Genomic DNA, 25982 nt, shown 5'->3' on the forward strand with positions numbered 1-25982 from the left:
TTCTTGAGACTCCTGTGAATAAAGTTGATGTTATGGATTTTTCTTCTGCATTAGCTCTCCTTGTCAATTTGTCAAAGCTGCAGGGACTGTATGACAGGAGATCTGCTTTCAAGACTAAGTAAATTCTGTAGGCACCTGCCCTGTAGGAAGTCATCAAATTTGGTAACTGGTGCTACAGTAAAAATAAATACAGAGCACACAGGGAAGACAGTCACATCCCAATACATTTGCCACTTGAGTTGAGTCCCAACGTGTAGTGGGACACCCATACTAGGTTTATTGTTCATATTTTTTATTGTTGATGGTGGGGCAAAATACCTTACATATATATGCCACTTAAGGAAATTTATCTTGAGACAGATTCAGAGGTTTCAGTGCATGTTTAGCTAGCTCCAGAAACATCAGGATAAATGGATATGATAGAGGAAAGCTGTTCACCCATGGTAGTGAGAAACAGAGAGCAGGGAGAGCCTGGGAAAGAGCAAAGACCAGAGATAAGAACCACTCCCAGAATATCCATTAGTGACCCATCATCTCTAAGCAGGCCATGCCTCCTAAGAGCACATTCAACATGAACTCTTTGGTAAACTGAAGAGTTGAATGTCTCCAAGATCCAGTAATCTTTGAGAATTCCTGCTTCTGAAATAAGAAGGAGGTACTTTTTGAAAATGTAACCTTTTAGTTCACATTCTTATAATCCCTTAGTCCTCATAAAATAAACATTCGAAAGTATTAGTGGGAATAATATAAACTCTGCAGAAACAGAAAATAGATTAGTTCCTTTCAAACTCAGTGGAGATCCTTTTGCTGAACACTACACTCTGCTACAAATAAAATCAGCAAGATGACTTGAACGAAGTCTTTGGCCTGTGTACCATTTCTGTAACATTACATGACAAGTATAGTTCGCATTCACTGTCTTCTCCAACTACAGTGAAAAGGCAGTGTTTAGGAGCCTGGTTTGGGTCTGGTGAAGGTCAAGTTACATTAGAACAAGCCTTTGACTTGCTCTTTCTCTGTATCAAGATCTGTGTCATAAAAGCAAGGCCAAGTGGGCAGTCCTTCCATGGTGCTCATCGTTCCAACTATAGGATAAATGAACCCAGCACCTTTGCTGGCTGGGACATCACTGATGGGTACAGTGAGATCCCTTGGCACTCATTTCCTTTCAGGCTGGTGAGACAGAGAGAGGTGGGTCTTAGCCATGCAGATGGGCAAATTTCCAAAGTCCTGTTGAGTATAATGATCTATTTTGGACTGTGCCTCAGGAGAGTTCATTTTCCTTGGCTACATAGACAGACTGGCAGTGGTTCTATGTTTTCCACAATTGGAAGCTGGACATCATACAGGAACTGGAAATGGCTTCTTTTATTCGCAGCTTCTCTCACAGCCCAAGCCAAGTCCACCGACCCTCTTCCACCAACTGACCAGTGATAGCAGGGGACCATGTCAAAGGCACTGGTGCATTTCAAGGTCAGCTCACACACCAACTCAATCTCAGTGTGGGTGTTGGTCTTGAAGACATTCAGCGCCACCACCACAGGCACCCTGAAGAGCTGAGAGATCTGGATTTGCTTCTGTAGGTTACAGCAGCCATCTGCCACCAGCTGGATGTTCTCTTCTGTGTATTCTTTCTTTAGAGGGACACCAACAGTTACCCTAGGTCCACCTCCATGCGTCTTCAGAGCTCATACAGTTGCCACCAGCACCACCATGTTGGGCACCTGGCCGGAGGCTCGGCACTAGGTGTTGAAGAATTTCTCCATCCCAGTGTCGGCCCCAGAGCCATCTTCAGTCACTACAAATCCTTCTTCACCAACCTGTTTCAGGGCAATTTTATCAGCTAATACTAGAGTTGCTGTGAGCAATGTTAGCAAAGGGGCCAGCATGGAGAAAGTCAGGTGTCCCTTCAAGCATCTGCATCAGATTTGGTTTAATTGCATCTTTCATCAAAACTGTCAAAGCACCTGTCACTCCCAAGTCCTCTGCTGTCACAGGCTGCCCGTCTTTGTCACTGGAGACCACCATCCTTCCCAGCCATTCCTTCATGTCCTTGAGGCTGTATGTCAGAGCCAGCACTGCTGTGATGTTGCTGGCCACCGTGATGTCAAACTGTGCCTGCTGGGAGTATCCCCTCTCTGTGCTTGCCTGCCCAATTGTTATTTTTCATAGAAATCTGTCATTGGTATCCAACACTGTCTGCCACATGATGGTTGTGGGGTTGATGTTGAGATGGGTGAATTTGCTCATTTCCTCTTCAGTCAGTTTGCCTGGATCAGTCTTATTTATCCCCAGTTTTTTCAGCCAAGTAAGTTCAATTTCTGAAAATTCTCTGACACCATTCACTATAGGAACCAGTTGTTTATACAGAGCCTTAACTGTTTTGAGTATTTTCATGCAAAATCCTTGAGTTGGCCACGGCCAGCGAGTCATTGGCAGTAGTAATGGCATGAATGTCCCCAGTTAGGTGCAGGTTGATCTCTTCCATGGGGATGACTTGGGCATATCCATTCCCCGCAGATCCTCCTTTCACTCCAAAAGTCAGCCCTGGTGAAGGCTGCCTCAGGCAGGCAAAGGAAGTTGACATTCAGGTGGGTGGTCAATGCTTGCACCAACCCGATGGTGACCATGCTCTTTCCTTCTCCAAGTGGGGTGGGCATGATCCCAGCCACTAAGATGTATTTTCCATCTGTTGGATCCTTTAACCTTTCCAGCAGGGACAAATGTACTTTGGCTTTGCTTTTGCCATAGATTTCAATTTCATCTGCAAGCGTCCTATCTCCTTGGCAAGGAAGTCCACAGCTTTTGGAGTCTGTGTTCTTGAAATCTCTATATCACTTGGCAATGGAGAGAGGGGCTACAGTTTCAGGCAGGGAAGTCTCCACCTCCTGTGCTGCTGTTCTCAGAGCCACCTCCATCCACTGCTAGCCATGTTCTGAATCTGAAGAGCTGCAGTGAGGAGACCCACGTCATCTTCTGCAATGAGTCCATTTACATGGGCCCTGGGAGAACACAGCTAAGCTGTCCTGACAGGAAGTCATGGAAACAGTTGAGAACCGTGGTTCCTGGCTGAATCCAAGTAAGGGGAATCTCTTCTGGCTTAGGTGAGCCTAAAATCACAACATGAACTTCATGAAGCCAGGTACAATTCCTACAGCACAAGCAAGACCTGCAGACAGAAGCCCAGGAGGCATTTTTTTTTCATCTAAACCATAACTGGAGAATGTTAGGGGCATTTAAGACAAAAGAATGAAGGTATGAGTACTTTGATGAGTACTGTTAAGAGTACAGTGATGAGTAATGTGACATAAATGAAGTGGGATAAAGGAAGAAGGAAAAAATAAACCTCGAAAATTTTGCTAGGGTCGGTTATTTAGGACCTTGAATGCTATATTAAACAATTTGGAAATATACCTGAAAGCAGCAGGGAATTATTGTAAGGGTTACTGCAATAACTACTTTCTGAAGATGACTGAACATTGTTTAGAACTTTACTGCAGAGCTGCAAGAAAAGAAACCTGGGTAGTTGAATTATGGCAATGATAATGGTTACAAAAAGCCAGGACCAATTTAAAAAATTTTAACAAAAACAAATCAGTAAGTTTCAGTGACGTTGAAAGTGCCTGATAAAGAAATTAACATCCAGGATGTGTGCCCTAAAAGCCATTTTAGCCTTTTATGTTCTTATCCCATATCAGACTGAAGAGATAATTTTAAATTCTATTGTCAGAATTTATTTTTAAATGTCGTGCCACTTTAGCTATTGTTTTTACTGTCAGAGACTAAGTTTGATGGCTCAATCACAGTTTCTCAGATTCTCTGAAATGTGTGATCCAATGATATCCCAGTAAAAATACCAATAATATCTTTTATGGCATTTGATAAGTTGTTACTGAAGTTCTTACAGAAAAGCAAAAAAATGAGAAGAAAAACACTAAAAAATAAAAACTATAAGAGGGGACTGAGCACTATACTATGCATGAAAACACACTAAAATTCCTTGATAACATGTGGATTACTGGTACATATTACAAAACAGAAACTCCAGAGTTGGATTCAATATGTAGAAAAACTTATGACAATGTTAGTGTCTTAAATCAACAACATTAAGATAAATATTTTAATAAATGGTGCTTACTTTGTTTACATAGAAACCTATGAGTGGAAAACATAACATTAGATTCATATTTTATACCATATGTAAGAATGAACAACAAATAAGAGGAACAAAAATGTAAAAAGCAAATAGTAAAGAATAATGAATGAATTCTTACTCTTCAGTGTATGAAAAGACTTTCTAATTGTTATTTAGTATCAAAAGATAAGATTGATAAATCTGAATAAAATTTTTCTTCCATCACAAAAAACAGCAGAGTAAAAAGCCAGCTGAAAAATTGTAGAAATTATTCAGAGCATATAATATATAAACAACTTTTAGAAATTGAGGGGCAAAGGACTAAGAGGAATGGAAAAGAAGAAATAAAATGGTGTAGAAAGAGGAGAAAGAAACAATTTTTTGAGCGTAGCTTTTTATATAGTTTTTTACTTTTACAACTATAGCAATATTTCATATTCATGCCCCACAAAAATTAAAAGAACCAACAAAGATGTATGAGGAACTCAACATGTGATAAAACACTAACAAAGAACATATTTTTACTGCAAATTAATATTACTGGGGATAGGAACAAGAAGAATTAACATGGGTAAATTCAGAAAACAATATCTTTAGTGGATATTATGTTAAAAAATAATTGTACATGGTTTGATTGTAAACGTGTTAGTAGATTTTTTTTAGTGTACTGATTGGCAATTCTACTTTAGATGTACACTAGGTTTAGAATGTGAAGTATTAGTGTAAACATTTGTTTATTTTGTATATTTACAGGCTGATATAGGAATGTAGATTACGTTGTTAATATGTGGGTTTGTTTACATATATGAATTGCTCAGTTCTGTCCTCTGAGAAGGCCTTGAAACAGTAACACTCCAGGAGCAATGTGCACACGTACCATTTGAATCTTGGTTTCTAAACAACGTTCTTTAGTAAAAGAATTAGGGCTCTGCGGAGAAATGGTTTACTGGGACAGGAAAAATACGAGATAAGCTTGAACTATTTTGTGAGGACAGAAAACAAAGAAATCCCCAGAAATAAATGAGGATTATTGAAAGAACTAGGAATAACCCGAAGGAGCTCTCAATGGCCAAAGTGAGAACAATTTTCACAGGAAATAAATAATGATATATTTAATTATAACTTTAGGATAAGAAGTATATATGAGTCTGTACTCTTGTAAATAAATGATTAAATGCACAAATGGAGAAGAGACAGCTTTCCTTCATAGTAGAATTCCAATTATGTGAAAGGAAAGAAGGAAATACATACCATTAGATAAATTCTACAAAATTAATTATTGCAGACAAGATTCACTGGTGGATACAAATATTAGTGGGCAATAGTTGGAGAACAGGATTTTTATAGGTTCAAGAAACCCCCATCGTATTTAGAAACTATGAAGCATAAAAACTTTGCAGTGGAGAAATCAAGTAGATAGAATCTTGACCAAATCCTTAAGGTACACATCACTTATAACAAGACATTTTAAATTCCTTGATGAGCTTCACTGTAAGGCATGTTGCCCATTGCTACTGGAGTCTTACTATTTCTCGGCCTGAAGAGCAAAGACTGGCAACCTAGAAACTGCATTTTTGATACCCTGTGATCAGTAAGATTCTTATTTATATTTCAATAATGAGAAATGTTGTTTGAGATCTGAAACACCGAAGAGAAAAAGGCATTGTTCACTGCAAGTTACTCTGGACAGTATACATGTGTGGGCAGACGCAGAGGAGACAGATCCTGCTTTTTCTCAGAGTAACCTAGACCTTATTGAAGACAATACCAGGAGCAGTGGTTTGTTCTACTTCCTGAACTCTTAAATGCTGGCAGGAATTTCTGTGACCATGGCTCCCTTCAAAAGTTTATTTCAACTTCCTTGTAATGCATTAAATACTTTTCTGGTTTCTATTTTCTTAAAAAATACTAACGGATTTGAAGAACCTCATTGAGTTCCTTGAGCTGGAAGGAAGCTGGTCTACCTCGAATGTTGAGAATACAGAAAGAGACTTGTGCTATTAGGAGGATGCCAACAGAAAATTAAGTGGGTGAGTCTGGAGGAAAAGGGCTATAGGTGGTAGGCAATGGAGCAAATCAGAAAGCATGCATTCTATCTAAAAATGACTCAGGATGTCTCAAGAAAAGTAACAAATCCACATTTTCATGTCAAATCAGCTATGTATAAATCTTGGTTATGTATTTTATTTTTAAAGCACAGTGTACCAGCCCAAATCATATGCATGTGCATTTTGTAGGTTGCCAGTTTTTGAACTTTGTCATATTGGGTAAGATCTTTAGGGATGTTTTATTTATTTATTTTGAATTTCTGCCTTTATTCCTACCATTAATTCTTCCCTAGTCCTTGTCAATTCTGCCAGTATCTCTGTTTGCCATGTCAGGCTCTAAATCTGACCTAAAATTACAGATGCTAAACGGAGAGGGGGGAGTATGCAGCAGAGTGGGATTTGAAAGAAAACATCCCCGATCATTGCTACATTGGTAGTCTTGCTCTGAGATATATTGAGAAACTAGTTTTAATATCTACTTAACTATACTGCTTTAAAAGAGAACTTGAGATGTTTCATGAAAATATGTGCAATAAAAGTGGTTTTTAACATAGCTAATTCTAGCCCTATAACTTTAGGCAGTGGCATAATGTAATTTTATTTTGGAGGTGAGAAAATGTGAATATTTTGTAGCGCTGCTTTTATTGCTGACGATATTGTGTTGAGTTGAACATCCTTAAGTGGCTGTTGAAATGTTACCGCCATTGAAAAGTAGAATTTGGGTAATTAAAGAAGATATATGGCTAATTTTGGAGGGACATTGAAAGAAAGTATAGTGGAAAGAGCGTGAACCATGGAGTGAGGCGCAGCTGAGTTTCAGCCTTTTTTTGCTGTGTCCTAGCTATGTGAACACTGGCAAGTTCCTGAACTTCTCTGAGCTTCTGCAAAGTGGGGATAAGGAGGAGAGAGGATTAATTAACTTACTAAGAATTTCCTGAGAATCCATTCTATGCCAACTATTGCTCCACACACACACTTAGTCTGCTCATCTAAAATTTACAGTATAGTGGGGAAGACAGACAAGAAATGAATTGTAAGCAATCATTTTAGTATAGTTTGATCCCATAGGAAGCTATACCATGCAAAATGATTAAAACTAATGTAGAGTGGTTGTGCATGGTTGACAAGTCTTCAGAAATGATTGTGTGTGTGTATGTGTGTGTGTTTGTGTGTGTGTACCTGTGTATGTATATAACAGTGAAAGCTTTCTGAGTTAGACCTGAGAAAAGATGTGAACAGTAGACTGTCTTGAGTATAAGAATTCAAGGGTTTATTATTACTTAACGCAAGGGCAGGGAAAAGGGGAAAAAATGAGAATCAAGACCTGTCATGTAAAGGTACAAGATCCCAATAATGAGTGTAACTGTACTGTATACCTAAAATGTACCAATAAACTAAAAAAAAAAGTGCAAGTCAAATGCATTTAAAAATATTGTTGCTTATGGTGATTAAAAAAAGTTTAGGGGATTTGCTAAGATAATGATTTGGATATGAGAGATACTATGAGCAAATTAGAGGTCATGCCTACTGGCTGCCTCTAACCATTTTGGTGCCTACTTTTCTACTTACAGTGGTGATTAATAAGATAACTTAAGCTTTTGGTTCAAGGTAGTCTCATTAAATTCTCAGATGAATTCTAGTCAGCACTAATGAATGTATCTAAGTGGCAATGATAGAAATTCTCTTCAGGTAGTTTAAGCCACAACAGAGAGTATATTATTAGCTATATCCATCCTGAGCATAGGGATGGTGGTTCAGACTCAGGTGGCCCTGGAAACAGATTTGGAGAAGCACAAGAAAGCAAAGGAGTTCTCTGTGCATTCTCTTTACACAGTACTTTCCCATTTGTGCTTTGTTATGTTTTAATAGCAGAGGGCTTTTCTGTTTCCAGGTAATAGCAGGTTCCAGCCAACTATAGGCAGTAATGAACTCATCTTTCCTACGAGGGAGAATTTGATGTGTCCTGCTTTGAGCAAGTATCTCCTCAGCTCCAATCTGTCTGGCTAAGAAGGGGAGATCACATAATACCAATGTTTTTCACCACTTAGGGAAATGCATCTCAGTTTATTAATTTGGATAGTGGAAATGATAACAGTGGGTACTGTAGTAGGAATGTGAGGATGAGGTGAAATGTTTCAATCATTTTAGTACAGCATGAAAGTGAGTTATTGCTGGGCATAGTAGGCAAAGTCTGAAATCCCAGCACTTTGGGAGGCTGAGGAAGGAGGGTCACACATGTGAGCTCAGAATTGGCAACTTAGCAAGACCTTCTCTCAAAATAAAAAAACTAAAAAGAGCTATTAATGTAAGTCAGTATGAAGGGTCTGGTTCAATCCCTCGAACAGTTAAAAAAAAGTGCGCTATTAGTAGTATTGCTGTCATTTTTATAATTCAGTCTTTGTAAGAGATATTTTTGCTCAGGATCATTGAAACCATCTTGGGGAGTTTAGAATAATGAAAAAGACTTATTTTGTAAACAACTCTTAAGCAAGTTTTTAGTATGAGTTTAAATGTGTCCTCATTAATACAGCATCTGTCAGTCTTGGGAGCATGGCTCACATAAATGAATTTGTTGTAGTTTTTTCTTTATCATTCTTTTGAAGCAAACTAGAGGGGAAAAAGCAAATTTTAAAAAACACTCATTATTACCAAGAATACACAAGTATTTAAAGCTGGCTGCTTAGATTTTTCTCTACTTCTAATGAACAAAATGTACATTAATAGTAATATAATTGTTGAAGTTTACAGTTATTAAAGCAGTAATAAAGAGAAAGTCATCATAGCCATTATATGACTTTCCTGAATTTTAATGGGCATTTGCCTTTCTAAGTAATTAAGGCATTTTCATTAAATTCTCAGACGAATGAGTTAATGCAAATGAACATTGTAAAGTCGATACACACTGTAGCTGAAAATGTTTTTCCTTTTTTTATTTCTCATATTTTCTTAAAGTTTTGGCTGACTGGAAAAACCTCTGGAGTTATATAGTCTACTATGGTATAAAGTTTCAGAAAATCGGTGGTATTTCTGTGTTAAAAAGTTAAAAATGAGTAAAGTGATCTTTTGGTAATGAGGCAAATGTAGTTTTTGTTCTTTTTAGTAACAATATGATTATATTTTTGGTCATGTCAGAAAAAATGTATTAATGAGTTGTACTCTTTCTTCAGAACCAAACCACTGTCTTTTCCTTTGCCTAGGCCACCTTTTCCCTAGATATTTGCATGGCTTCTGCCTTCTTTCCCTTGCCTTTTTGCCAAATGCCACCTACTGTAATCACCTTCTTAAAAATTATGCTTCACTATCATAGAATTCCTGATTCCCTTCTCTTGCTCAGTGTTCTGTGTAATTTATTATATTCTAACACATTAGTTATCTTGTCTATAATGCTTACTATTTATTTCTATCACATTTTTCATCTGATTTCACTGCTGTGTCTTTAGAGCCTTGAACTATGCTACATACAGAGTAAGCCTTGAAAACATTACACGTTATAAAATATATAATTTGTATGTAAATGTTGTATATATACATCTATATGAGTAAGTTAATTGGGCTCAAATATGTTGATGCATGTTTTCATAATATTTTTTCACCTTTCATTTTTCTGTGTATCCATCCAACAAATATTTTGTGAGCACTCAATATTTTTTCTAGAGCTTTCCTTTCCTCAGCGGGCGAAAAGGTGAGTGAGGTTGGCTGGAGGAGAAGGAAAGCATTAATTCCTGTCTTTAATGAACTTATGTACAGTTGTGGCAAGACACAATCGAACATTTTCTATAAATTGGGATCAAGCTATTGCAGATACCAGAAGCTGACATAGGCTTAGGCTTCTGTGAGGGTGGCACTGGAATGAAGGGTAAGAATTACACCAAGAGAAGTTCATGTGGGAGGTTTGAAGAAGATCAAATACATGGCAAGTGTATGATAGGCAGAGGAAATAGTGTGCGAACAGGCCTGGAGATATCAGAATGAAGAGCAGGAATGAGGAGAATGATGAGATAGCAAGGTTATGTTCTCAAATTCATCGTAAGCTCAACTCTGGAATTTAGGCTTAGCCAAAGCCTTTCATGGTTTTCAAGCAACAGGGAATGGTGCAATGCAGTTTCTCCTAAAGGTGGCTGCTCTTTTTTTTATTCATCCATTTGTTAATATAGATATAATACATTGAAGTAATTATTGGTGTCACACTTGCCTATAAAACTTGTCATCAGGCCGGCATTTTACCTCAGTGGTGCTGCTGCCTGCCTCACAAGCGCAAGGTCCCGAGTTTTTTCCCTAGTACCAAAAAAAAAAAAAAAAAAAAAAGTTGTCACCAATCCCATTTCTTGTCTTTCATCCTTAATAACCTTTTCCTCCTTCTCTGGTTCTGGAATCCAAAATATTCTTTGGGGATCTCTTTTAATCCACATTTTCAGCCTTCCTTTCTTAGGAGTGGCTCTGCCCATAATACCAGAGATTGGATATGCCTGAACTGTCAGTGTGAATGTCTTTATACCTGTCCTGATTGGTTCAGGTCTGGAGACATCACCCAAGCCCAGCCAATCAGTGTGACTTTATGCTTCTCTAGCTTCAATTATTTTAACATGGACAGGTTGGATTAAAATGAACTGAGAAGTTATTGGGAGGAAATGGTCTATTTTTGATGGACTTGAATCTTGGAAGTCTGTGGTCTGGAGTTGCTGAAAGCCACTTTTGCACTCTTTGGAGTCTGGAAGGGAAGCCAGGATGAGAAAAAGTAGGGTGGCAATTTGGGGATAGTGTGTTTGATCACATTTTATGAAACATAAATCATGATTTGTATAAATCTAAAAATAGGTGCAATTTTCAGTAATATGAATTGATTTTGGGCTCCATTATTAGTTTAGCTTAAGTAGTTTAGGCCAGATTTTTTTTTTTTTTTTTTTTGTGTGTGTATAGTGGTAAACATTCTGACTAGCATAAACTTGCAAAGAAATTTCTTGCCTGTATGTTTCCTTGGTGCGATTTGCTTAAATAGGGTGCTGACACTGCTTTTTGTGTTATTATCAACACTAAAAATATTTTGTTTCAGTAGAGTGACTTAAATTCGCTCTTGTTTTGTTCAATTCATTTCTAATATGAAGAAATACTCTCATTCATCTTGTGCATTTTTTCTAATGCATTCCATATTTTTTATATTTTCACCTCCTCTACCCTTGTTATTTTCTGAGATGATTAGAGAAAATTGCAGATAACATCCACACTTCTGTGTATTTTCCTCGAATAGAAATGTAAATAGTGCACTGATAAGTTCTGAGAGTCCTATATGTAGCCAAAGTCTAACTCTAGTGTTCAAAATATCATTCTGATGATGCATGCTGTTTTGCAAAGAGATTCCCAACATCCCCCAAACTTAGACATTAATTACAATTAACTGTAACCAAAGCCATATTTAACTGTAACCATCCATAATGAAATGATTCATGACTTTCTTCTCAGGAATTTCCATTTATTATTTGCCTATAAAATGATATGTATTTCATATAGCTAGGTTTCATATTCGTTAACACCATAAAGATACACATTATAAAGGCTTAGACACTAGGGGAATTCAATAGACTTAATGAAGACTTGATGTATAGTAAACCCTCTAAATCCAATCCTGTGAAATAATTTAGGAAATGCTCAAAATATCATATCCGGGAAGATAAATCAGGATACAAAATGACCAGTAAGGCCAACTTAACTATGTCAGAATTATACACAGGGCAGAGGAAATAAACTAACACCATATATAGTGGTGGAGAAGAGGGGGAATAAGTAGTGTAGTTTCTCTTATGCTTGGCTGTATTTTCTAATTTGGTAGTGGGAGGGAAAGGAGCAGATATTGCTTCTAGAACCAACAAAACCAATGAATATAGTAAAGTACAATAAATCTACTGCTAGGACTCTATGAGACTTGTTCAGAAAATAACAAAGGTGACCAAGTCAGGACTAGAAGGTGAGGTGTGCCTGATGCATGTAGGGGTAATAACACTCATATATATGGAGGGGGCTTGTAAGGAACATAGCCCAGTAGAGAATAACCTCTAGTTTTTGTTTTTAAAACTCAGGAATGGTATTTGTTATTTTTTAAAACTTACTTTTATTCAAATATAAATAGAGATTTTTACATAGCATAGTTATATTGTTAAATGAATTTTCATAAACTGAATACACCCATGAATAAACACAGATGAAGAAATAGTAGACAACCCTTTCACCCAGAACCCCTCTTGTATTTTTCCCAATCACGCCATTGGCCTCACTTGCCCCACAGTTAGGAGGATGTCCATGATCCCGACTTCTAGTACTGTGGATGTATTTTTTGTATTTTTACTGTGTACATGGAATCATGCAGAATATACTATTTTGTGACAAACTTATGCATTGTTATATTTGTGAGATTTAGCAATTTACATGTTCTTGTAAATCTTTTATTTTCATGGCTTTATGATATCTGATTGTGTATGGTATTCTCTCATGTATAATACTATTTTTCTTTTCAAGTCTTGATAGAAATTTGGGTAATTCTAGACTTTTACTATAATGTACTATGCTGGTATAAATATTCTGGTATAGATTTTCATCAGTGAATTTATTTTAATATTTTATAGCAATTATTTAAAATGGACACTTCTGAAGGATTTTGGTGTTTATCAGTCCCATAAAATTGAAGGATGTGCTAAAGAATTATTTAAGAGCTCTGAAATTTTAAGACAACAACTCTGGACAAGATCCTGGAATATGGATTTCAACAAAGTGCTCTATGGATCATACCTTGAGACCCAGTTTAGACAGAAAAAATGGTATCTGAGAGAATACATGCTTCTAATCTTGGTTTTGCCTGTACTAATAGGGTCTTGGGGAAATTATTTGATCTTACTGAGTCCATTTTCTGCCTTCCAAGCATAACAATGCCTTTTTCAACACACACTCAGGTTAAATATCTTGTTTAAATGAAAGAAATATGAGAAAATGCAAACAGAAAACCTTATTCTTATCACCTGGAGACTAACTATGAGGTTAAAAAGACAATATGGAATTAGTAATAATACTTAATATATTTAGGTGACATGCTCCAAAGTAGTCATTTTATTTCTGTGAAATCTTACTGTTGTAAAACTTGTGGCTGCACGATGAGTTGCAGTTCTTGTATGCCAGACTATCAATGACATTTGAAACATTTAACAATATTTAATGCTTAGCTAATGATACAGAGTCAGAAATGGTCATTTGAAAGTTGGTCAGAGTTCATGAGGAAAGCTTAAAGTTAGACTGGATTATTGTAGTATAGTTTCAGATTGGGAATTGTTATACCCGCTGCCATGTATCTGTTGCCTAGGATGGCTTTTGCTATTCTAGGTCTCTTATGGTTCCAAATGAATTTTTGGATTTTCTTTCTAGTTCTGTGAAGTATAGTGTTGGAATTTCAGTTGGCATTGCATTGAATCTATATAGCAGTTTTTGTAGTATGGCCATTTTTACTATGTTGATTCTTCCTACCCAGGAGCACGGGATATCTTTCCATTTTCTTTTATCCTCTTCCATCTCTTTTTTTCAGAGTGCTGTAGTTTTCTGGGTGAGGTCTTTTGCTTCTTTTATTAGTTTGATTCCCAGATACTTCATTTTTTGGGGTGCTATTGTGAAAGGAATTGTTGCCCTAATTTCTCTCTCAGTGAGTCTGTTATTTGTGTACATTAAGGCCATTGATTTTTGGGTGTTGACGTTGTATCCTGCTACTCTGCTAAAAGTGTCAATTAAGTCAAGAAATCTTTTGGTGGAGTTTTTGTGGGTCTTCAATGTAGACTATCATAGCATCAGCAAATAATGACAGTTTAACTTCTTCCTTTCCTATCTTTATTGCTTTAATTTCTTTCTCTTGTCTAATTGCTATGGCTAATGTTTCCAGAACTATATAGAAGAGCAGTGGTGATAGTGGGCATCCTTGTCTTTTTCCTGATTTTAACATCAAAGTTTTCAGTTTTTGGCCGTTTAATGTGATGTAGGCTGTTGGTTTTTCAGAGATAGCCTTTATCAAGTTGAGATATAGACCATCCACTCCAAATTTTTGCAGGGTTTTTATCATGAATGGGTGTTGCATTTTGTCAAATGCTTTTTCTGCATCTATTGAGGGGATCATGTGGTTTTTGTCCTTGACTTTGTTAATATAATGTATTACATTTATTGATTTACATATGTTGAACCATCCTTGCATCCCTGTAATAAATCTGACTTGGTCAGGATGTATGATCTTCTTGATGATCCTCTGTATTCTGTTTGCTAGTATCTTATTAAGTATTTTTGCATCTATATTCATTAAGGATATTGGCCTGTAGTTCTCCTTTTTAGTTACATCTTTCCCTGGTTTGGGAATCAAAGTGATACTTGCTTCCAGGAATGAATTTGGAAGTATTGCTTCCCTTTCAATTTCATTGAAAAGTCTGAAGAGTAATGGCAATGGATCTTCTCTAAATGTCTTGTAAAATTCAGCAGTGAAACTATCAGGAACTGGGCTTTTCTTTGTTGGTAAGATTTTAATTACATTTTGAAGTTCAATGCTTGTAATTGGGCTGTTTACAATGTTTTTATCTTTGTTCAACTTTGGTAATTCATAAGTATCTAGAAATCTGTCCATTTCTTCTGTGTTTTCCATTTTGTTAGAGTACAAGTTCTCAAAGTAGGTATTAATGATCCTCTGGATTTCTGTAGGATCTGTTGTGACTTTGCCTTTTTTATTTCTGGTTGCATGGATCTGAGCCTTTTTTTCCTTTTTTTGATATGGTTCGCTAAGGGTTTATCAATTTTATTTATTCTTTCAAAAAACCAACTCTTCCATTCATTTATTTTTTGTATCATTTTCTTAGTTTCCATTGCATTGATTTCTGCTCTTATCTTTATGATTTCCTCTCTTGTTCGAGCTTTGGGTTTTTCTTGCTCCTGTTTTTCTAGGAGTCTAAGATTCATCATTAGGTTGTTTATTTGAGCTTGCTCTATTTTCCTAGTGTGGCCATTCAGTGCTATGAATTTTCCATGTAGAACAGATTTCATTGTGTCTCATAGATTCCTGTATGTTTTAGTGGCATTTTCATTTATTTGTAAAAACTGTGTGATTGCTTCTTTAGTTTCCTCTGTGATCCATTGATTGTTCAGGAGAGTGTTTTTCAATTTCCATGTGTTTGTGAAGTTCCTACGGTTTCTTATGCCATTGATCTCCAGCTTTATTGTACTGTGATCTGAAAATATACAGGGAATAACTTCAGTTCTTTTGCATTTATTCAAACCTGTTCTGTGATCTAGTATGTGATCTATCTTGGAGAATGACCCATGTGCAGCTGAAAAGAATGTATATTCTGATTTTGTGGGGTGGAACACTCTATAGATGTCTAATAAGTCCATGAATTCAAAAGCTTGGTTCAGTGCTAGTATTTTGTTGTTGAGTTTTTGCCCTGATGATCTGTCTATTTTTGATAGTGGGGTATTCAGATCCCCCAGTACAATTGTATTAGTGCTTATTTGGTTTTTCATGTTATGTAATATGTTTTATATATTTGGGGGCATTTGTATTTGGTGCATATATGTTTATGATTGTCATTTTTTCCTCTTGAATTGTTCCCTTTACAAGGATGAAGTGGCCTTCTTTGTCTCTCTTGATCAGTTTTGGTTTGAAATTTACTTTGCGAATAAGATAGCTACCCCTGCTTTTTTCTGGGCTCCTGTCACGTGAAGAATTGTTTTCCACCCTCTCACTTTCAGTCTGTGGGCTTCTTTTTGCACTAGGTGTGTTTCTTGTAAACAACATATTGTTGGATTTCGGTTCTTAATCCACTCTGTCAATCTATTTCTCTTGATTGGTGAATTGAGGCCATTGACATTGATGCTTATAACTGATATGTACTGACTTCTTATTGTCATGTTATTGACCTTTTGTTGACTTTTTAAAATTTTTTTGCCCTCTCCTTTTAGTTTTTTGCATTGGCTTTTTGATTTGCTCCTTTACACCTCATGGTGTTGTGATTTTCAGTGTCTTTTTCTAGGATATTGTTTAAAATTCCTTGTAGTGCTGGTTTAGTATTCATGAAGTTTCTCAGATGTTCTTTGTCATGGAAGTATCTTATTTCCCCATCCATTTTGAAAGAGAGTTTTACAGGATACATCAGTCTTGGTTGGAGGTTGTTTTCTTTTAGGACTTGAAATACTTCACTCCAGGCTCTCCTTGACCCAAGTGTTTGTGTTGAAAAGTGTGCTGTGATTCTGGTAGGTTTTCTTTTGCATGTGATTTGTTTCTTTTCTCTTACTGCTTGTAGTATTTTGTTCTTCTGTTGGTTTTCTGGGATCTTGATAATTATATGTCTAGGTGTAGATTTTTTTGATCGTGGTTAGTTGGAGTCCTGTATGCCTCACTTATCTGTATGTCAAATCTTCCCCTCTATTTGGGAAGTTTCCTGTCATTAATTCTGTGAGCAGCTTTTCCTTTGTTTTGAAAGTCAAGAATTACACAAAACCTTGAGAACTATCGATGAGAATACTCAAAAGCATTAGTATTTCAGAATTGCTGCCTGCTTTCATGCTGGCATGCTGTGCTGAAAGGACATATGTTGTCCATTGTTATTTGCTTTTGATACTTCACAGTATCTGTGGTCTTTTTTTATTTTTAATCAGAGGGTAGGAGGCTTGTTTATATTGAGTGCAAATGTTTGGGATGGCTTCAAGGAGCTTCTAGGTAGGTATTCTTCTAAGTAAATCTTGGCTTTCTTCAGGATTTCAGAATTCATCTGTAAAGAAAAGGGATTACAAGTGGTAGTCCACATAAGGCAGAGTGATTCAAGTCATGTCATGAACTCCCTATCTTTTTCAAGAATATGTGTAGTTTTGCATTTGAATTTAAAACAGCCATTGAGATCACAGTGAGAATGAAAATAATATCTGGAGACATTATTCCTGTTTGGATATGGGAATCAGGGCCAGCCTTGTTTATTTTTCCTGTTTAATTTGCTGCTTCCCCTCAACTCTTGGCCTTTCAGTTGAGGCATGTGAACGATAGGACCTAATTAGAAGGAAGCTTTGGGCTACCCACCAATATGCCAATGAAAGGTCATGTATAGAGTTACATATGCAAACCTTGGAAGAGGCATCAGGTTTATTTCAGTTTCTTGAGGCATCAAATATTTGCAAGGCCCAGTAATAAAATGTGTTTAAAAAGGAGGAGAAAGGCATTTCTGTCAATGAGGGTACTCTGGCATTATTCTGGACTTTGAAAGCTGGGCCAAAAGGTTGTATAAAATTGTGCAAAATTGTGCTGTCTTCTCTTCATCTACTTATGTTCAACTCAAGGTCAACTGCTCAGACTCTGGAATGAGACTGTCAGAGTTTGAGTCCTGGCATTATATGTAGCTAAATTCATATAACTTGTCAAAGTGTTTTAACAATTCTGTGGCTCAGTTTATACATGTGTAAAATGCATTAATAAGAATAGTATCTTGGGTTATTGTAAACATTAAGAGATAATGGATATAAAGTATTTAAAGGTCAGGATCTGACACATAATGTACATACAATACAGGTTGGTTTTTATTATTCCTCAATAATTTTAATAATTTTACTTTTTTCTGGATATTATGTTGGTCCTACAAAGTACGGTTTTCATATTTGTGGAATTTTCAGTATAATAAGAGAGACAAAATACCAGAAATAAAACAATAAACCCCACTAATGATTATCCAATATTATGATAAACCCTACAGTAGAGAACAAGTGGAAGAAATGATACTATCACTTCTGACAATAGAGAAATCCACTTGATATTTTAGTTCATACTGATGGTGAAAGTGAGGTGTGGTAAATATATTTTAGGCAAAGGAAATTGTCCACCAAGATGTAGAACTCTGGAACGGTGGGGGAAATTGAACATGACTGGCTCAGAGGTGCTCTGATGGAGAGTAATGGATGAAGAGACTTACCAGGTGAGTGGATAACTCCAAAACTGTCCCTCCTAGGAAATTGTTGTGAAGAATCCTGCTCACAACTGGTCTCTTTTCATTGGTTGTCCTCCATGTTTTTAATAGCACAATATGTGTTCCTAAATGTATTCCCAGGTGTATTAGTAAGTCTTACCTGGAACTGTGTGATTGGAAGTAGCATTACATTTATTTCAAGTCTGAGATATGAGGTTTGTGTGTTGTGTGTATGTGTGTGTATTTATTGTGTGTAAATGGTGTTAATCCAACTACCCCATAACCCTGGCATTATTCAAGATAATTTCACACATCTAACAGTTAGACACAGAAAATTTATAAAGCATCTACTGATTTCCAATTATATTATAAAATTGTAGTATTAAAAACAGTGTAGTACTGTATGATCTTCTTAATGATCCTCTGTATTCTGTTTGTTAGTATCTTACTAAGGATTTTTGCATCTGTATTCATTAAGGAAATTGGCCTGTAGTTCTCTTTTTTAGTTGCATCTTGGACTGTTATCTAGAATACATAAAGAACTCAAAACAATCAGCCCCCAAATATAAAGACCCAATTCAAAAATGGGCATCTGAAATGAAGACATTTCTCAGACAAAGCAGAAAAAGCAGCAAGTAAATATATGAAAAAATGTTCCACATCACTGGTCATTCAAGAGATGCAGATGAAAACAACACTGAGATTCTACCTCACCACACAAAGAATGGCTGCTCTCAAGAAGTCAAACAATAACAAATGTTGGCAGGGTTGTGGGGAGAACGGAACCATTCTCTGTTGTTGGTGGGAGTGCAGACTGGTGTAACCACTATGGAAATCAATATGGAGATACCTCAGAGAGCTAAGACTAGAGGTTCCATTTGACCCAGCCGTCCCTTTGCTGGGTATCTTTCCAAAAGAATTAAAAGAATCACATCACAGAGATATATGCGCACATATGTTTATAGTGGCATAGTTTGTAATAGCTAAAACTTGGAAACAACCCATTTGCCCATCAGTTGGAAACTGGATAAGGAACATGTGTTTTTTTTTTATTAAAATGGAATATTACTCAACCATAAAAATGAGAAATTATGGGGAGGGGAGGAAGAGGTGAAGGGAGGGCAGGGAAAAGGGGAAAAAAATGAGAACCAAGACCTGTCATATAAAGGTACAGGATCCCAGTAATGATTGTAACTGTGTTGTATACCTAGATTGTACCGATAAACTCAATAGAAAGAAAAAAAAAAGAATGAGAAATTAGATTTATTCATAGGAAAATGGATACATATTGAGGATATACTCCTAAGTGAAATAAATAAGTCACACATGTGTAAATACCGAATAGTTTCTCTGGTGAATAAACTATAATAGTACATAAGATCCTAATGATATAATGGACATTGTGAAATAGAAAGAAAGGGGCTAAAGGTATAAGGAAAGTGTGAAGAGTAGGGGAAAGCTAATAAGGGAAAAGAAAAAAATATGAGAAAATGAAAAAATGGAAATGAAGTGTTTGTAAAAGGGGAGGGGAGGAGGGGGTGAAGGGAGGGCGGGACAAAGGGAAAAATGAGAACCAAGACCTGCCATGTAAGTGTACAAGATCCCAATAATGAATGTAACTGTACTGTATATCTAAAATGTACCAATAAACTCAATGAGGAAAAAAACCAGTGTAGTACTGCAATAAAAACTGTCACAAAGACCAAGAGAACACAATACAAATTGTAGAAGGTAAACTCATGTGAATGTGAGTGAAAATGAAGGTGGAAAGAATATGCAATTGGGAAAAGATAATGTCTTCAATAGTCATATAACTCGAGCAAAAAGAAATAATTTGCAAATGGGCAAAGAGCTCAAGTTGATATTTTCCCACAGAAGACATACAAATATCTAACAGTCATAGTAAAATGAACTAGGTGTCATTAATTTTGAGGGAAATGTAAATCAAAACCACAGTAAGATGTTCACGCATACTTGTTAGGATGATTATTATCAAAAATTTAAAAGATAATTATCTTAGTTACTTTTCTTGTTGCTGAGACAAAATACCCAGCACCCAGAGTTAAAGGAGGAAAGGTTTATTTAGCTCACAGAGTGCAGAAGTTTCAGTCCATAATCAGCTCACTGTATGATAGAGTGTTGTGGCAGAAGGCAGCAAAGAGAATTTAACAGCATGTTTCTGCTCCTTTTATCTTATCAAGACTACTTAGGGCAGGCAGTGCTCATAGCCTTAATCCTAGTGCTCTGGAGCCTAGCATTGCAGTATGAATCTGTCGCAGCATCACACACTGTAGATGTAGGCACATCAGAAAAGCCCTAACTATGACTGCATGATGAGGCTTTGGGGGGATATCTAATCACAAGCCATAAAAGTAAGTGTTGGTAAGGACGAGGAAAAAAAGGAACACTTATCTATTGTTGGTGAAATGTAAGCTAGTAGAGTTCCCATGTAAAAGAGTATGGAGTATCCTCAGAATATTAAGAATACTACTACTGTATGATGCAGCAAGCCTACTGCTGGGTATATATAAAAAGAAGTTGAAAGCTGAATAAGATGTTAGTATCTATTGATGGATTAATGAATGGACAAATAATGTGTGATTTATGTCTTTGTGGACATTCAAGGGAAGATTTTTATTTTTACCTTAAAGAAAAGTCCAACCTGGGCAACTTAGTGAGTCCCTGTCTCAAAATAAAATATGGGCTGGGATGTAGCTGAGTGCAGAGGCTCTGGACTCAATCCTCAGTGCCACAAAAAACAAGAAAGCAAACAACTTTCTATTAAGATGTGTTATGTACATGTACCAACTCCATAAGATGAATATCATCATTGGGTACTGCACACATATACTAATGATAAAAATAAAAATTATCAGTACATGTAGTGATACAAAGTATGCAATTATATTCAACATGGACAATTGGTACATACATATTTCATTTTATTCACTTCTACTCCCCCTTTTCTCTCTACTCTCTCTTCTCCCTCCTTTCCCAGATCCTCTTCCCATCTCTACAGAGTTTACCTCCCTATTTCATAAAAGTTTCTTTTATTTTACTCTTCAAATTATTTATATTTTTGGTCTTTCATATTAAAGAAACTACAATATTTTACCTTCAGTTTCTGATTTATTTCATTTTCACTTGATTTTTGCTCAGGTGGAAGACTATTGGGTTATTTAGGATTTGTGAGAAGTAGCTTGAAAAGACTGTATTTAATTTGAGGGAGCACCTTGTCATGTGGGTATAGCAGAGTGAGATACAGAGTTGGTAAGAGGGGAGTTACCTGGTTTCTAGATCTATTTCTGTCCTTGTACATGTGTTTTTTTTAGTCAGACCACTTAGTCTGTGCCTCAGTTTCCTTATCTAAAAAATTGATGCGTTTGTTCTTTTCTTGTAATACTGTAACAAAGACCTGTAGAGCTTGGACTATTATGTCAAACATCAGGTAGTTTATCAACCTTGTTTTTTGGTACATTACTAGAAACTTGTTTCCTACTGGGTATCCAACATCTAAAACAGTACCTGGCTTATAAATAATAAATAAGGGGGTTCAATAAATAATGTTTCTCTGAAAGAACAAATGTACAGAGTTTATTCTGTGTTTTCTTCTGTGCCATTATATTGTGAGCATTTCCTTATTAGTTATTTGCAAAAACATGATGTTAAAATGGCCACTATGATCAATATTTAATAAACACATATAGAGCTTCCTTCATTTTTTCAACAGGTAATCACTTTTTCTAAAGATGCTGCTGTTGAGCAATATATTTTTGCAATTTCCCTTAGGCTAATATATCTTGAACCTGCACTACATTATTTTGAACACTGACAAGGATGGCAAATCATTGACCTTTGCAGGTGAATTAAATGATAGGAAATAAGACACAAATTGTTGAATCTGAGGAATGATTTGACTTCATGTAAAAGTGAAGAATTTAACGTTTCATAGATTTTAACATGACTCTGATTCCAGAAAGAAAAACTCCAGAATTACATGAAACAGAAATAATGAAGTGGGTGGCTATGCAAGGTGACTGCTTGGAAAAATAACTCATTTGAATATGTGTCTTCTGCAATTATCATACATCAGGTTAGTGGGAAAACATTTGGTATTAAAGAAGTTTAAAGAAACCATTTCTTGGTTTCACTTTCCCAGTTTGTCTCTAAAAATGCAAACCACTGGTTTGGCCTCCTTTTTTTTAAATCTCTTGATAAAAATCCTGAATGGAACACTTAAAAATAGAAAATAGAAAGTCATTATGTATGATTTTTGTGTCCAGAAGGACAAATGATTAAGAAAGTTAGAATATTGCTACATCGTGGGGAGGGAAGAAGGGGGTAAAGGGGGGCAGGGGCAAGGGGAAAAAATGAGAACCAAGACCACCTGTCATGTAAAGGTACAAGATCCCAGTAATGAATATAACTGTACTGTATACCTAAAATGTACCAGTAAGCTCAATAAAAAAAAAAAAAGAATATTGCTAAGTCAAGAATAAATGTTTGCAGCCAGGCATGGTGGCACACCCCTGTAATCCCAGCACTCAGAAGGCTGAGGCAGGAGGATAGCTGCAAGTTCCAGGCCAGCCTGGGCTACATAGTGAATTCAAGGCCAATCGGAACTACATATTGAGACCCTGTATCAAAAAACAAAAAAGAATAGATGGCAGATTTCTTACTGTGTAATATTACTTTCTGGGTGATAAAAAACTTACAGATAATGATATTATGATTGTTATTCTATCATGAAACATTATAGTAAATTTTAAGGGTTTGGAAAAGGAACTGGACAATGTTCTCCCACTGTCTGACACTTGTTATTGTCTTTAGAGGGCAATAAAATTAGTTATATTATCATAATATTTCATAATTTGCAAATATGTTTCATATACGATGTTTCATTTGAATTTCCCAGGCTAGTGAGTAGGCAAGGTTTTCTCTAATTGTCTCATGAAATGATCTGAGAAATAGAAAGGTCACTAATAGTTAACTTATAGTTGATCTAGGGTATTAAATACTAACAGTCCTGGTACACTGAAAGGAGTATGTAGTATATTTCTCCTTTAATTTGTTTTTGAAATGTGAATGTTTAGATTTATTGATCTTAGGAAAGCAGCTTCAAAATGTAAAAAAATTACATAAATTGTTGGTTGAGTATTGTTTAGAAAAATTGGTAATCCATAAAGGGAACTCACTTAACCTTTCTAATTTTATGATTGATTGAGAACTAACAGTGTTTTTGAATTGACACTTAAATCCCTCCGTAGAAATATTTTATGGAATTACCAGGTGAGACTGATTTACTTTTACACTGAAAATTTGGTTGGTCAAATTTAGAAAAGAGAAAGTTTTAAAAATGATGTTCGCCTATTATGCATTTCTTTACCAATATATAAAGGAAATTTCCCCTTCTCTAAAGCTTATGTTTCAGTTTGCCACACCACTGGGTAACACATAATTGTGTGGCACAGTATGTTTTCTCCCTAATTCTATGTTTATTAATCACTACATTTTCTTCTAGAGCACACACACAGACTAATCATTTTGTTAGCATGCAACGCATTTTACCATGTGGAAATGGAATAGTCTGTAATGCTTTGCATCATACAGTAAATACCATTTCAACCACAGAGCCAGTGGCTTTTTTTCTAAAGAAATGACTTCTGCTGTAGTGGAAATATCTCTCTTTTTCATAAAAGTGATGACAACTGCGTTCATTTCTCAAGGGTGCATTGTCTTAAGAATATTATATGGAATTTTTCTTTGCCTTGCGTGTTTGTCTTGAAAATACTGTTTTTTCCAAGGGGGGCTTCAATTGTACCAATACTACTTTTTAAAATATAAATCTGAAGCAGCTATTGAAAGACACAGGGGATTATGTGGGTCTCAGAGTATATACGTAATTGTTATATTAGTGATTCATAATTTTATGAAATGTCATTTACCATACAAAAATATTTTTCACTATAAAAGTGGTTTTAACTCAAACATCTAGAAATTAGAGAAGAGTTAAAAAAAACACATAATCTCACCATTTGAACAACCAGAGTATATAGTACTATGGCAGTTCTAATAGTTTAATAATCTAATAGGCATACTATATTTGTATAGTTCAAAATGTACATTTTCTACATAATTTCAAAAATGTTCCGTTTTTTAATTTCCAGTTTCAGAGTTTTCCTTTTTTCTGTATAATCTTCTTAAATAACAATTTAGGTGTTTGCAGACTGGACACATTTGCTTTCCCTGAACCATTCCCTGACTGTTGCTGATGTAAATTTTTACTTCTTAACCACTTCACATAATTGCCATAGGGATCTATGAGTGCAGGTGTCCTGTCCCTGTGTTCATAGTTGTTTTTCTATCAGTTTTGTTTTCTGCTTTCAGATGACTGATCACATTCATCAATATGTCTTACTCTTCAGAACTTGTCTCAGCACCTGTCTCCAGGTGGAGGCCTGGCCTTCTCGCTGTTCCCTTTGCCTAGGAAGCTGTTCCTTTAAATCACTCTGGATCCTCTGCTGCCTGTCACTGGGAGCTTGACTCAGATATCACCTCCTTGGAGAGTCCTTCTGTGACCACTTGTTATTAATCAAATTGTGGAACCCCCAGAAAAGTGTACTTTTAAGTCCTATTTTGAGTTTAATTGAAAGTCCATAGCAGACAAGAGAAATTTGGGCAGAGACATTCAGAGAAGAGATGGCCATGTAAGACAGCTAGAGATTGGACTTCCATTGCCACACAACTGCCAAGCTAAGGAATGGGTGGTGCAAAAGTTGCAAAAGGCAGTGAAGGGAGGCTGCCCTGCGGGCTATACAGGCAGCATGACCCTATCATTTGTAATTTTACATCTGTGGACTCTAGAACTGAGATGGTATACATTTCTGTTGTTTGAACTATTCTGTTTATGATAGTTTATTACAGCATTTTAGGAAATGAATGCAATCATCTTTTGGTATCTGTGGAGGATTGGTTTCAGGACACCCTGTGGATATCAAAATCTGAGAATGCTCAAATCCTTCATATAGTTTGGTGTAGTATTTGCATAGAACCTATACAATCCTATATATAGTACTAAACCATCTCTAAACTATCTATAATATGTGATACAACGTAAGTGCTGTGTATAAAGTTGGTATAATGTATTATTTAGGCAATATTGTCAAGAAAAATGTCTATGTTCATTACAGATACATTTTTCTAAAACACTTTTGATTCATGGTTGATTGAATTTGTAGATGCAAAACCAGTGGGTATGGAGAGCTGGGCAACACTGCCTTATGTGAGTTAGCATCTAAAGTCCTTCACTTCTACTCTTACGGAATCTACTACCTGGTTTTATTTTTTTATACAGAAATAATCAAGTTCATTCACAGGTTTCTGCTATTTAAAAAATTCTTTCCATGTCATGTTTTATTCTTGGCCTTTCTGTTTAATAATCCTTTCTCCCCTGCCCAGAACATAAGCTACTTTCTGAACCTTCTCTGTCATTCTCCACTATGTCCTCAAAACACATTTGTAATAAATAATGAGTTTCCAGTGAGAAGAAAGGTGTCAAACAGTATTATTTATACATAGTTGGCATTCCAGTGCATCTTGCCTCTCTCCCTGATCAGGTTCCTGTGTACCTGGTAGACCTGTGTTTGAGCCGAGGGCAGCATTGATTTTAAAGTGGTAACTGGGTACCTGAAAGGTGAAGTCTGAAAACTTGTCTTCAATGGATGGTATCATAGAGCCTGATGCATCAAACCAAGGAGCCAGTTGTGGCACAGTACAGATAAAATTTTATCAAAAGAAAGCAACTGACAAATACTTTTATGTATTCTTTGTGACATAAAAATACAGATC

General features: G+C 36.1%; 1 pseudogene; it reads right to left on the reverse strand.

The window, feature by feature from the left end:
- Positions 1-987: 987 nt before the first annotated feature.
- LOC104863663 lies at positions 988-12476 on the reverse strand (annotated as a pseudogene).
- Between the last annotated feature and the right edge of the window lie 13506 nt (positions 12477-25982).

The sequence above is a fragment of the Fukomys damarensis genome, unplaced genomic scaffold, assembly GCF_012274545.1.
Source record: "Fukomys damarensis isolate Sample0158 unplaced genomic scaffold, DMR_v1.0_HiC HiC_scaffold_28, whole genome shotgun sequence".
NCBI classification, from domain to species: Eukaryota; Metazoa; Chordata; class Mammalia; order Rodentia; family Bathyergidae; genus Fukomys; species Fukomys damarensis.